Source organism: Camelus dromedarius, chromosome 14, assembly GCF_036321535.1.
Source record: "Camelus dromedarius isolate mCamDro1 chromosome 14, mCamDro1.pat, whole genome shotgun sequence".
Lineage (NCBI taxonomy): Eukaryota > Metazoa > Chordata > Mammalia > Artiodactyla > Camelidae > Camelus > Camelus dromedarius.
In genome coordinates, this window is record NC_087449.1 from 7,689,601 (window position 1) to 7,703,591 (window position 13,991).

A 13,991-nucleotide genomic window follows, 5' to 3' on the forward strand; every position below is an offset into this window, starting at 1 on the left:
ATGCCAGTACACTCCAGAGAGATTTTGATTTAGTTTCCCAACAATCATCCCTTTATACTAAAGCCTAGAATTCAGGATGCAGATCAGTGTACTCCAAACTCTGCCTTCATCAAAGACAGTGTTTCTAGAACAGAGACATGCTAGGAAGTTACAGTGTTCTCTAGGGATGACCAGATGCTAGAACATCTTGTATTTGCTAACACCTTCAAAAGGCCCATAGAGCTGACTTGAAGTATGATCCATGGATCAGCAGCAATGGCAACATCTGGAAGCTTGATGGAAATGCAGAATCTCGGGGTCCACACCCAGACCAACTGAAAGATTCCCAGGTGAGCCATAAACACATTAAAGTTTGAGACCCACTGCTGAAGATGTGCGTTACATCCCTCACCCTTATTAATTCCTATTGACCAATCAGAGGCATTGCTTCAGACCAAAAATTTATGGTTGATTTATAATAATATTTTATTATTGTTAAAAACAATATTTTATTATTTGAAAATGATTGCATTGCTTGAAGGGAAGTTAGATCAGTGAGAACCATTATGGAAAGCTAATATATTTATTTTATTTTCTAATTTATTCCTTGCACGGACATGGAGTGAGATTCAACAGATCCCTTCTCTGAGTGGTAGGCAACAGATAAATCCAGGAACCAAAGATTATACCTTGTCAGAACAAAATGGCTTTATTTTTCTTTCCGGTAACTATCAACAAAAGTGATCCTCAAAGCCTGTATGAGGACCAGCTGCATCCACAGCACCTGGGAACTTGTTAGAAAGTGCAAATGTCTGGGCTAGCCCAGACCTGGAATGGGACTCAGAAATCTGTATTGTAACTAGCCCTCTATGTGATCCGGATGCACCCACTGGTTTTGATCCATAATTATCTTCTGACACACATAAGCAGACCATCTAAGGTTTTGTTTCTCAAATGTCTAAGGTCAGCTTCCCTAACTGGGAACCAAATCAGCCTCTTCCCGTGTCTTCATTTTGAAAATCTAGGTGCTCACAGTAGGTGATACAAAAAGAATTATCACATCAAAATGTTCTCACAGATATACCAAAAAACAAACAAACAAAACAGGAAAGAAAAGAAAAGAAAAGAAAAAACAAAACTCTGGCAATGATGGTACAGTTTATATTGATAAAATCATATCTTTACATGAATAAAAGAGTTTAATGACTGCCTACAAAATCATATTTACTTTATGCCAAAGTTAGTTAAGAATCTGACACTACGGTGTGCCCAGGTGGCTCTTGGACACTCAATTCATTTTTGTTACCGCTCACGTTAATATTTTGCCTGATTAGCCTCATTTGCCCGGAAATGGCTAATTTTTGAATCTCAGCAGCAAGTCGTTAGTCTCTTCTTGTAAATACAATGTAGTTTGTGGATTGAATCCTGGAACAGAAAAAGACATTAGTGGGAAATGAATGAAATTGAAATAAATTCCAAAATTTAATCAGTAGTAATATACCAGTTGGCTCTTAAGTTTAAAAAATGTGCTATGGTAATGTAAAATGTTAACATTAGAGAAAACTGGGTGAGGGTATATAGAAACTCGCTGTATTATTTTCTCAACATTTCTGTGAAACTAAAATTATTCCAAAATAAAAACATTTTTTGAAAAAGAATCTCTACTTGACCCTTCACTTAAAGCTACTGAAGTATCATCAGGTAAAAGAAATTAAAGAACTACTCTACACCAATCCAGGCTGCCCATTTGTACGTAGACCAACATTGTTTAATTTGTGTTGCTGGAATGCCAGCAAGGCTACTAACGGTCACAAAACACATTTACTAAGTATTTAGGATGGGCAGTTAGAGCAGGAAAGGTGCTTTTACTCTCCATTTCTTGAATTTTTGTGTATAGAGTTGCCACCTGAGTACTTTGTACTTGGTGATATGTTGTTTTAATAATAATCCTCAAATCATGTCACGATGACTGTTCCCATCCACCCCCGCCCTCCTCCAGAGCGCTTAATGCAGTGTGCTGCAGGAAGTAGGCATTCAGAGCGCAGATTTCTCTGAGTAACTGACTGACTCACTGTGCTACCTGTAATTATATTTTAAAATTTAATCAGGACAGTTCTGGGAACTCAAGGGGATAAAGTCAAAATCAACTATTCAAGTTAGGTTTGCATAAATTGTCTAGAGTGAATAGGCTTCATCAAAACTTGTCAAAATGCAGAATTTATCAGTGGAAACCAGAAAATCAGAAATTTAAATCATCCATATGAAGTACATTCAAGACTGAAGGTGAATAGTTCGTGGTGAAGTTAACATTTCTAAAATAAATTTTGATCTGAACAGAAAGTTACCGGTCTTCTTTCATGCTTTTTTTTTATATTGTATTTTGTTTTTTTAAAGTAAATCAAGGATCACAAATATTATTTTGCTATGTGTTGATATGTGTTGAGAAATTCTGAGAAAGGCCTATAACGGGAGGAACCATTTATCTCTCCAGCCTTCCTTGGTGGTATCTATGTTAACTAAAGCCAAAGCTACTTAAAAATACCAAGAATTATGATACAGCTAACCTTCGATATTCTCAAAGTGTTTCTAACATATTATCCCATTCCTCCCAAAATTCCTACAAGTAGATTCAAGGCAGGGATTTTCGCCATTTTCTCAGTGGGAAAATGGAAATTCAAAGAGATTTAAAACAGCACCCAAATTAAACTACAAGTTGTAATTCTTAGGCTGTTGCTTTTTTAACTAACCATGTGTCATGCCCTTAGGTCCATATTACTTAGAGTAAATGAGTAAGTGAACACAATCCCATACCGCTGTATCTAACTCATTTTCTTTTCTCTGCAGTGTATGTCCAGGAACAAAGCACCTGACAGTGCAATGTGGATCCTTAAAAAGAGGCAGAAGCATGAAGTTTGAAGCAGTGAATGTGAGAGCAGTATTCACTTTTCATTTAATTATCTCAAGTCGTGTGTTCTATTGTGGAGATGGTAGTGCTTGGTACAATTTTGGCAAAACGAATTTAAGCAAAAATATATATATTTGATGTATCATTTCTCATATCTGTAATTAAATAGGGAGACAACCTTCAGGGTTCCCAGTTATAGAAAGTGGGAAAGAATTATCTTTATGATTTCCAGAGGTGAGGTAATAAATTGAAAATTTGGTTGATACAATTACAGAATTGTTGGTCAGAAGCCGGGAGAATTATTGATTTCTCTTCCAGCTTTCTTTTTCAGGAATAAAATAGTTTTCAAATACCTGAATAAGATTCTACATTCACACAATTCATGGCGAGATTTAATATTTGAGCTGCTAAAAATCTACTATTTGAATGGTGCCCTCTAGCCTTATACAAAATGAGGATGCACCTAATAGCTGATAAAAGATATCATGTATTTAATATTTTATGTCAAATTAACATAAACATTTCTGCATTTGTTTTGAAATGAACATCTAAAATAGTGTGGTCAGGTTTGACGTTCTAGATAAAAAAAAATACTGTGTTATGCTTTCCAGAGGAACACTGTGTTGTCATATCACACACTTAAATAGGAGTCATGGCATTGATCCATAGGACTCTTTATTGAAAATGGAAGTCTCCCTAAACTTGGAATTGTGTTTAATGAATGTAGCACATTTAGTCCATATAAACTATTAAATAAGGCAATTCTAGTACTCATTTATTCATTTATTCTATAAATATTTCTGAGCCCTCACAACCAAGCATGAGCCTTGTGAGGAAGCCAAAGAAGCCAAGCACAACCAAAGGCCCGTTTTTCCAAGGAGCTTAAAATTTAATGAAGAATCATAACGTAAAAACATGAAATCTTATTTCTCAATCCAGGTGTTAAATAGCACTGGAAAAGAACAGTGCGGTAGGAGTAAGATGGTTAAACCTCCAGTAAGTTCTGTGTTACTAAATAGAGAGAGAGCCCTGTGTTTTGGAAGCAGTGTATAATAATGGTTAGGAACACAGGTTTCTAAAAAATTTTTTATAGTACAATGTTATTGTCTATATTCATTATACTGTGCTTAGATCTCTATGGCTTATTTACTATTGATTATAAGTTTGTACCCTTAAACACCATCTCTCTTAGCACCACTTCCCCCTACCCCCTAGTAACCACCATTTAATTCTCTGTTTTTCATAAATGTAACTTTTTTAGATTCTACTCACAAATAATACCACAGGGTACTTGTCTTTCTCTTTCTGACTTGTCTCACTTAGCATAATGTGCTTAAACATAATGTGTATCCGTGTTGTCACAAATGGGAGGATATCCTCCTTTCTCATGGCTGAATAATATTCCATTGTGTATATGTGCCACATCTTTCTTATCCATTCATCATTGATGGTCATTTGGAATGTTTCCATATCTTGGCTAACTTAGGTTTTCTAGTCAGCCATATTTGGGTTCCAGTCCCATCTTAACGCACATTAGCTGTGTGATTTGGGGCAAGTCCCTTGACTTGTCTAAACCTTTATTTCTTTCTCCTTTAACAAAAGTAGATAATGAAAGCACCTAGTCCGTGGGGTTGTTGTGTTAGATCAAGATCTGTTAATGCATGAAACTTTAGCACAATCTGCCTGGCACTCAGTATGCTCTAAGTCCTCCTATTATTATTAGTCTATTATTATAATCAGAGAAGATTTCCCAGAGAAGACAAGAACTGAGGTGGACTTGCTCAGTGTGTGCCCTGAGTGCAAACTGTACCTCATTTGTTGCTGATACTGAGGATAAAAGATGATCAGAGATGCCTGGTTGGAGATCTACTCAATGACATTGGTAAATGCATGGAAATTCATTCATTCCCTCACTCATTCATTTGTTTATTCATCAGATATTTCTTGTGTGCCTTCTCATTGCTGGCTGCTGTGTTAGGTGTCAGGAATACAAAGGTAGGTAAAAATACTCAGGCTCTTTTTTTATTGAATGAATAATTACATAAATATATGTAACTATTATAATAAGTGTTATGAACGTAGGTATATACTGTAGTGTGTGTAGCAAGGGAATACCTGCCTTGCTTAGGGAAAGCTTTCCTAAGAAACTGATACATGAACTGAACCCTGGAGGAGTGAGAAGTGGGGAAGGAGGAGTGGGGAAGGGGTTTGGGCAGGGGAACAGCTATGTGAAGGCTGGTGTTGGTGCACCTGAGGACCGGGCTGGTCAGTGTCGGGGGAGTCCAGAGAGGGCAAGTAGGGCAGGTGAGACCAGAGGCAGGGAGTTGAGGGTGGTGGTAAGGATTTAGATCTTTATCCTAGATGTGCTAATGATAAGCCACTAAAGACTTGAAGCAGGGCAGCGATGTGACCAGATCTGTGTTTTTTCAGAGCACTGTGGCTGCAGTATGGGGAGGGCCGAGAGTGCTGGAAGCAGAGAGGAGTCTCTGGGACTGATTGTGGAGCCAAGTGACTGAAGGGACTGAATTCAGTGGAGATATAAACAGGGTAAGATTTTTATTTCTGTTGCTAACCACTGCATTCAAGTGTGCTGATACAGTTTTCTTTCAGATTCCTTAATGACATCTCCAGCAGATTAGCATAGTTTACAGATCATTTACTGTTATTAAAGCATCCTGTCTGGCCTAGTACAATCTTACATCCAGTTTAAACCCTTCTCCACCCACCCCTACTCAGTCCAGGTGTAACCCAAGGACCGAGGACATCCCAGAAGTTGGGTTGCCATGTGGTCTGTTTCCTTACCTTCTCTATTACTGGTTGTCCTTTGTTCCCTGGCCTGTGGGGCCTGAGTGGAGAGCTGGGGAGAGGCTGCAAATGCCTTTGGTAGGCATCCAAATGATACCTCTGTTTGATGAGGCATTCTCCATAGGAGCCTGCAGGGCCTCGGCACAGTTCTCTGCTGTGGGAGGGGCCACCTCTTGTGACACCCTACTTTAGCAATGTACCCCACAAGCTCTTGATGTTGGGGTCTCCTTGCCTGGGTGTGGTCCTCTTGGACACGTGCCAGCAATTCCTTCCAAGCGTGGCTTGCTTCTTCAGCGTCTTTTGGGAAATCCAGGCATCTTGCCACTCTAACTGGTGTCACTTCTCTTTGTTCTCGAATTCTTGTTTTTCTGCTGCTCAGGGTAGTACTGAGAGCAGGTTAGCAAGTCCACTGCCTAAGTAGATGTCCAACCCACCAAGGAGGTGCTTGTATTTCCTTCTTGCACATGTTTCTTGTTTATACAAGTAGTTTTATTGGGTTTTCTACTTTGGCATGTGGGGAGGGAAAGAGGCACATCATTCGTCCTCAGGGACTCTGTCATGTTCCTTGTGTGTGTGTGTGTGTGTGTGTGTGTGTATACAATCCTAGGGGAAGGCTGATGCTTGAAGTTGCAAAGCCATTTCTGCTGCTTCTAATTAACCCACTGGTACTTTTTAGATGATAGGGGTTCCTTGGTAACTGTTAGCTTTGGAGCTTTGGTGGCAATTTCGAGAACACAAGGAGAGAACAATTTACTGTACTGAAATATTAGATATGGGAGGTGAGAGGGAAGAGAGCCAAGGATGATTCCCCATTTCTGACTTAAAAAATGAATGGATGGCAAGACAGGGAAAGGTTAAAAAAAAGAAAAAAAAGGCCAAGTAATCAGAGTAGAGGGCAAGCCTTGAGTTTGATTTTGCACATTTCAAGTGTGAGGTGCCTTTTGAATGACTAACTAGAGTTATCAAGTAGGTAGTTAGACATATGGCCTGGAGTTCAAAGAAGTCTGAGCTGAAGGAATAAATGTGGGAGTCATTAGTGCATAGATAATAATTGACAGCATCCATGTGCATATAAACAAGTAGGGAGAGGGGAGGACATAGCATAAGAAGAACAGTAGGGCTAGGATTGGTCTTTGAGGAACTCCAGCAGTTTAAGGGTGACTAGAGGCAAAAAGAAGTTGGCAAAAGAAACTGAGAAGGAATGGTAGAAGGAAGACAAGGGATGTGTGGTGGAATAGAATCCAAGAGAAGAGAGTGTTCCATGAAGGGCAGAGTCATCAACATGTTGAATGCTCCTGAGGGATCAGGTACAGTGATTACTGAAATGTGCACTGGGTTTAACAACCTAGAGACCACTGGTGACCTTAGTGACAGTCATTTCAGGGGAGTGGAAATGAAAGTTCGATCAAAGAGGTTTAAAAAGGAGTGTGAGGCGAGAAAAGGAGGGCAGAGAGTAGGCAAGTCTTTTATCAGTTTGGGCTGGGGCAGGACAGGGATAGAGTGGCATCAAGTGGAGGAGGTGGGGTTGAGGGAGGGGGGCTTTTTTAGAGATAAGGAGACTGAGTATGTTTGAAAGCTGATGGAAAAGATCCAGTGCATGGACAAGGGCATTAGGAATTGAACAGACAAGAGAGAAGGCAATTGGGGGCATCCAGAGCACAGGAAGAGGAATGTCCTCAGTTAGGAAAAAGGAAAGTAAGAAAAGATTGGTATAATTTTATATAGATGTGTAGGCTTCAGCTTGGGAAAATTGAGGGAGTTTTTGAGTAGTAGAAGTAAGGTCATAGTGGGGAGATTTTAGCTAAACTGAAAACAAGAGTATTTGTTATTACTGCTTTACCATCGTCTGTAGAAGCCTTAGGTTCCCAATTCCATTTGACTTAAGACATTTCCAAGGTAGCGTCTCTCTCATCCTCCAAGGCTTTCTCACATATTGTTCCCAAATGTGCTGAGATAGCACAGTTATTTTTCCCTAGCCGGCAATCTGAATTTTACTCATTAATCCCTTCAGAAGCTAAGCCCTAGGAGCTTAAGGAGGAGGAGGGTATTTTAAGTGATTTCAGTGCTCTTAAGGCTTGATTATCATTAACACCGTTGGCTTTGACGTTAGACTTTAGGGCCAGTGTTTGTTTTCATGACTACCAAAACATGCAGGGCCCCCAGCCAACCTGTAATAAGTGCAAACTAAGAAGTAAGCTGGGATTTCCAAGCATCTTCCCACGATAAGCAGAGTGGCAATTTGGAAGCTCCTGAACAAGCGTATATTTCATTATACAACTTTTACTGAGCGACCAACATGCTTAGAAAACCAGGAAAGCCAGTTTTATAGGCACCCACTTCATTTCAACTGGACTTAACAGACTTAGGTGAGTGGGTAAGTTATTTAAGTTTCCTTTAAAAAAAGTCAGAGTAAATGAGTTGGGATTCTCTGATACATTAGTAAACTGATTAGTAAACCTTGTAGCTCTGATCCTAGGAAACAAGACTGAAAATATAAATACTGACTCATAAATTAACTGGGTTCATTAGTTAGTTCTAGTTCTGTTTGCTAAATAGGGCAAAGCTTTTTCACAAAGGTTAAGATTTTTTACACTCCTGCCTTTTCCCCAGACTGAAAGGCAACCCCCTTCCACTCTCAGCCACCTCAAATTAAGCAGCCTTGTTGGACTCATGTTTGGTTATTTCCCAGTCACTAGCTCTGCTGTGAGGAAGTATGTTCAGGGGTCTGTGGGTGAACTTGGACTTGTGTTTCCCCTGTCTTCCCCATTCATTTATCAGTTCCTTAAGGGTCACTCTCTGCTGCAGTGGTTTTGAAATGTTTCTTATGCCCTGATGATTACTTCAAAAGAACCTGACTCCTACTATGCTAGAAACAAGCTCATGTTTTCATGCATTTTGTTGCTATACTTCTCATTTACATATTATTTTAATGACAAAAAAAAAATCTGTGGTCATAATGGTAGGGTGTCCATTTTATTGCAATAAGAATGGTGGCCAACATTTATTTAGCACTTTTTACATGCCAAGCATTGTTCTAAGTGCTTTACATATGTGACCCATTTAATCCTCTCACTGCGTTGGGTACTGTTATGAACCTCACTTTACTCACTTTTTTAGATTAGGTGTCTGAGGCAGGGAGAGGTTAAATATTTTGCCCAGAGTCACCTGACCAGAGCCAAGATCCATATCAGCCCGGACCCAGCAGACAGCCCTTTTCTCTCTGAGCCTTGCTGCTGCACTAGTCTGCTAGCAAGATGTGGGCTCAGCTTTGTTTTGCTGTCAGAACCTGCAGACCTTCCTCTCTCTCCTCCCCTCAGCCACCAACTCAGAGCAGGGGACGTCTCTACTTATGACAGTCTTCTTCCCTTTTCACTTCTGGCCAAGACACTTTTTCTCTGTTTAGTGTAGAGATTTTCATCCCCTTCACAAAACCACTGTGTTCTCTTAAGGTCCTAGATGAGTAATGAAAGAGGTTTGCAGGCCAGTTCTACTTTCTGTCTTGCCCCAAAGCTACTAGGAAGGCAGCAAACACATAATTTTCTATGCGCATGAATTCAGGAGCAGGTTGAAGGTGGAAGAAAAGTGAAAAGACCCAAAAGAGGTAAAGAAAAGAAGTTAACACTTCAAATCATCCCCAGTAGTTTAAAAATAAAAATAATGGTACCTTTTAAGATATTCTTTTATCATTCTTTATTGTATATTCTGTTTGCATATTTTCTTTTATATTTTCCTCATAGATGAAGAGTGTACATTTATGACTAGATGTATCAGGTTGTTTTCCTGGGTATACAGTGGCTCTTTTTAGTCACTGTGATGCCAGCAATGATTATGCCTGTGTCCCAAGATGAACAATATTCATGCATTTTCCAAATTATCAGAAAGAGCTTTGGGAAGCCACACTTCCCACCAGCATGTTTGGAACACAGGCTGTCCATCTTAAACACTGGCTTTTGGGTCACTGGCGAGCTGTTGTTCTTAGTCACCTCCTTCCTGCACACCCTTTGGCATTCAGAGCTTCCTGTGTGCTTTTATGTAAATATCTAATCCAGATGATGGAATGTATGGAGGTGCAACAAATGACTATGTCTTAACATGCTTCATGACTGGACTTCATAATGGTGGACTTTCTTGCCTAAGTGTCCATCTCTGCCACATTCTGTGATCATTCTTGCCAGGCTATATAGACATTCTCACAGAACCAGGGCTCAAGGGCGATCAATGGTTCATTCTCTAATCCTAATCACTCTCTCAGCCTCCTTTCTCACATCATTCATTCCTTTCTTGGCTACAGAAACTTGGAGCTTTGCCGCAAGGAGAAAGTGGAAACAAAGAAGAAGGAATAGGTACCAAAAGGAGAAAAGGCCAATAAAGGGAACTGGAGAGAAGAGTGAAAACTTGAAAGAGAAAGAACCAAAACTCTTGAAATATTTTGAAGGTATTAAAAAGCAAAAGATTAGAATTAGTCAACAAAAATATTGAAAAGTGTCACTTATGCCTTCTCTTCTCCTTTTACATCTGCTCACCTGACATCATCTATCTCCTTGTCCCCAAGCCTTTCTGATACAGGACGTTTTAGCAGATATAGGACATTTCACAAAATAACAATGGTTTTGAACATGTTCTTTCAATATATGTATTAGAGCTATTGCTCCGTATTACTTGGGTTTCTCTAATTAAACAGGAACTGTCCCTAACTGCTTTATCATTGGTATTAATGAAGTCATCCTTCTTGTGAGGGACTGCCTGGGAGGACCAGCGAGGAGGGACTCAGGATTGCGACCCACCTCTTACTACTCTCCTCAGGGTGGAGGTCGCTTGTTCCCATTCTGGACCTCACAAAGTCATTTTCTATTTTTGTTCATGATTATGTTTTTTATGATTTTTTTTACCTGAATATCCTTGGTATTATTTGAAAACTTTTGTTTGGCTTTAGCTGTTTTCTTGGATATGAATGTAGCCAATAGGAATACAAATGGTACTTTGCTCAAGAGTGATGGCAAAGAAAGCCAAGTTCATTCCTTTTGTTACTGGTTTGCCTTCTAAGGAGAGGCTATCCTGAGGTGAAGGAAGCATTATTCATGCTAGCAAATGTTGTGCGCTTTGGTGTTCTGATGTTTCTTTTCTTTTCTTTTTAACTGACATGATAATAAACCTCTTTTCTCCAGTCAGCTTAGAAGAGGAGGATGAGAGGTGGCTTAATCCAATGATGACATTTCTTTGGAGATTTGTTTTAATAATCACCCAGGATTTAATGTCTGTATTTCGATATTTGTTAACATCCTTTGATGCTAAGAGGTGCTTTCCTTCATAGCTTTTTATTGTCGTAACTTTACTTCCCAGAGGCAAATGACGTGCTTTATGCTTGACAGCAGTATGAAATACCGGGGTTTGTCTGACCCATCTCTCCACACAGTGCACCACCTAGGACACCATAAAAACAAAGATGCCACTGAGTGGAGGGCAGCAGAAATCTGATGGGTTCAGGTTAACTGAAACCAACATGGAGCCCCAAAATCCAAGCTATGGAAGATCGTCTCTCAACCTCCTTGACGTAAGTTTTCAGCCAGATTGGTACTTGCTTTACTGTTGGACTTTGAGATGCCACTTCATTAGGTTTTAAAAACTTTGATGCTTGGCACAGAAGCACATCGGACTTCATTGTATTCGGGTGATCATTACCAGACTCTCTCTTCTTTTCTCTTTGAAAGGGCCTCTTTTCCTTTGTTGATAGTTTATACTTAGTGCCTTGGGAGAAACACTTCCTAGGAATTACCTCTATTTTATTTTGTAGCATTTTAGCTGAAAAGAAAAAGAGAGTTGAAGGGGAATGAGATGAAATTCAAGGATTGATTTATAAAATATATATATTTTATCTTTGGTTTTATATAGCTCACAGCCCATCTTTGTACTATAATTCATCTCATTCTCACAGATTACCCCAAATATTATTTATCATTCATTCAATCAACAAATATGCATTAAATTGGGCACTTTGAAAATAAAGAGGGAGAGAGTTTCAACCAGAGTGTAAGCTCCATGAGCACAGGATTTTAGTCTATTTCATTCACTGCTCTATCTCTAGCACCCAGAAGAGTGCCTGGCACGTGGGAGGCACTCATAAATATTTGTTCATGAATTAACAAATAAATCAATGAATATTAGTGTGATTTTTTTCAAAAAGAAATTCATTTTAGAGTAAGAGATTTACTAAGTATATTGGACCTGGGATTGTGAATATCATAAAGCCCATCATTAAGAAAAGGAAGACTTGACACACCCAAGTGCCACAGGAATTATGCTTCTTAATGTTCAGAATGGACAGCTGTTTTATGTTCCAGATTGTTTTGCCTTAAAGGAGGCATTTGGTTAATTTCATCTTTTCATTCACTCTTGTTTGGAAGGTAAAAAGACTCTGATCTATAAAAACCATGGATTCACTTTATTAGTCTTTTCTGTATTCATTTAGTGCCCATCTCTTAGGAATTCTAAGGTATCCACCAGATGGTCGTGTTAAGCCTTGCAGCTCAGCACAGAGGTTGTGAGCAGAGCCAGCCCTTGGAGCGGGCAGTATGTACTTCTGCACACAGCTCCTTAGGCAGTACCAGCTGACTCTCTCTAGAGTTTCCATATTTGAATTTTCTATTTGCTGTCCCTCTATTTCTGTATCCTTCTTAGGGTCAACAGTAAAGAAAGAGGGAGTTGATGATGGGCACTTGGGTTGTTGATGGGGGACTTGGCTGGTACCCTCTCTCATCCAGTTTCTTTCCTGTCTACCTGGTTCAGAACATCTTTTTTTCTCCTTTGCTTTTTCAGCAGCAAAGTTAAAGTGGGAACCAAGTGTAGATTTGGCCGTGGGCACTCCCAGGTAGAAAGATACCATCACTTCCCTTTTGTAGTCACAGGAGCCGAGTCTTCAGTGACTTTTCTGAGGTTATGCACTGTCTGCAGCAGCAAGACCAGTTCTGTCTGAAGCTTTCGCCATTATACTGTGCTATAAAAAGCACATAACACAGTCTGATACTTTTATGTCACAGTTGAAGTGTCACGGGATTTCATTTGATAAGAACCTTAAGTCCTACACATAAATCTCTCTCAGGTCAGTGACCCTTTGTGGGGTTTTTTTGTTTTGATTTTTGGGGTTTGTTTGTTTGTCTTTTTCCTGTAACTCACTTTGGGTTCACCCAAGGCAAATATTTCTAGACCAGCTGGTAAGAAAAGACACTGTGGTGTAGTGGGAAAAGCACAAGACTGGGAATCAAGATCTCAGTTCTAGCGGGGACCTTGTTGCTGACCAGCTGAATCAAGACCTTATGCCTCACTTTCTTGGTTTATAAACTGGGGGCATCGCATGAAATGACCTGTAGCAATACTTTCAGCTTTAATGTTCTATTTAGGCTGAAGACCTTTGGTCCCTCCTTTCTACCTTTCTGAATAATGAAATATAAAGAAACATAAGACCGGGTTAGTACATGTTGTATCTGAGCTACGTTGAATCTAGCCAACCTACCTAGTTTATAGAGGGAACTAAGGAAGCACAGATAAGTCAGTTTACTTGCATAGATCTTACAACTAATTAAAAGCAGAAACCTGACATATTTATCAATTGTGAATTTTTTTCCCTTGGAAAAATTCCCTTCATTATCCTGTGGTGATGGTAGTGGTGGTGGGTGTAGAAGAAACGGAAGTTTTCACAAAAAAGTGGAACTTCTATTTCTGCTGTGATGGAACTGCCCATTTTTATATTTCCTGCATACCTCATGCCAAAATATTGGTGGCTGTTGTGCAGAAGCGTGTGTTGGTTGCTTTAGGATTAAACCCAGACCAGAAACTCCTAGAGAAAAAGACTACCCTGTTCTTTAAGAAACTAACACCTTTAATTTTTCCTTCTGACTTCACTTTTAAAATCATGTTTATTGTTCAAACTGTAAAGGAGGACAGAAAAAAATCTGTTAAGACCCAGGAGTTCCAGCGTGGGTTTTTGGAAAATCTGTCTGATGAGTGGCATAAATTAATATGAAATGATAACACTTTGCTCCCCATACTAGTTTTCTGCTCTGAAATGAGTGTTATCTAAGCATGAATGCATCGCGCTCTCAGAGGCTGGCTCTCCCTGACTTCTGTCTCTTTGAACAGTGTCACTATCCCCAAGTTACTGACACTTCAAACTTGAGTCATCTTTGACTCCCTCCCTTTCTCTCATACATTGAAACAGTCACTAAACTCTATAGATTCCTTCTTTACCATGTATCTTACATCAGTTTTCCTTCTTCATTCCTATTTCTCGTATACGTCACATAGAGTC

The 13,991-nt window shown here is 39.5% G+C and overlaps 1 long non-coding RNA gene across 1 annotated transcript in view; it reads left to right on the top strand.

Annotated features, from left to right (window-relative positions):
* Nucleotides 1–10,118, top strand: part of LOC116156939 (uncharacterized) — a 17,066-nt gene extending 6,948 nt beyond the window's left edge. The window contains exons 3-7 of the long non-coding RNA XR_004140895.2: nucleotides 213–329; nucleotides 2,824–2,905; nucleotides 4,822–4,879; nucleotides 5,315–5,431; nucleotides 9,981–10,118. This is a non-coding gene — a long non-coding RNA (uncharacterized LOC116156939). The remainder of the gene's footprint in view (nucleotides 1–212; nucleotides 330–2,823; nucleotides 2,906–4,821; nucleotides 4,880–5,314; nucleotides 5,432–9,980) is intronic.
* The last annotated feature ends 3,873 nt before the right edge of the window (nucleotides 10,119–13,991 follow it).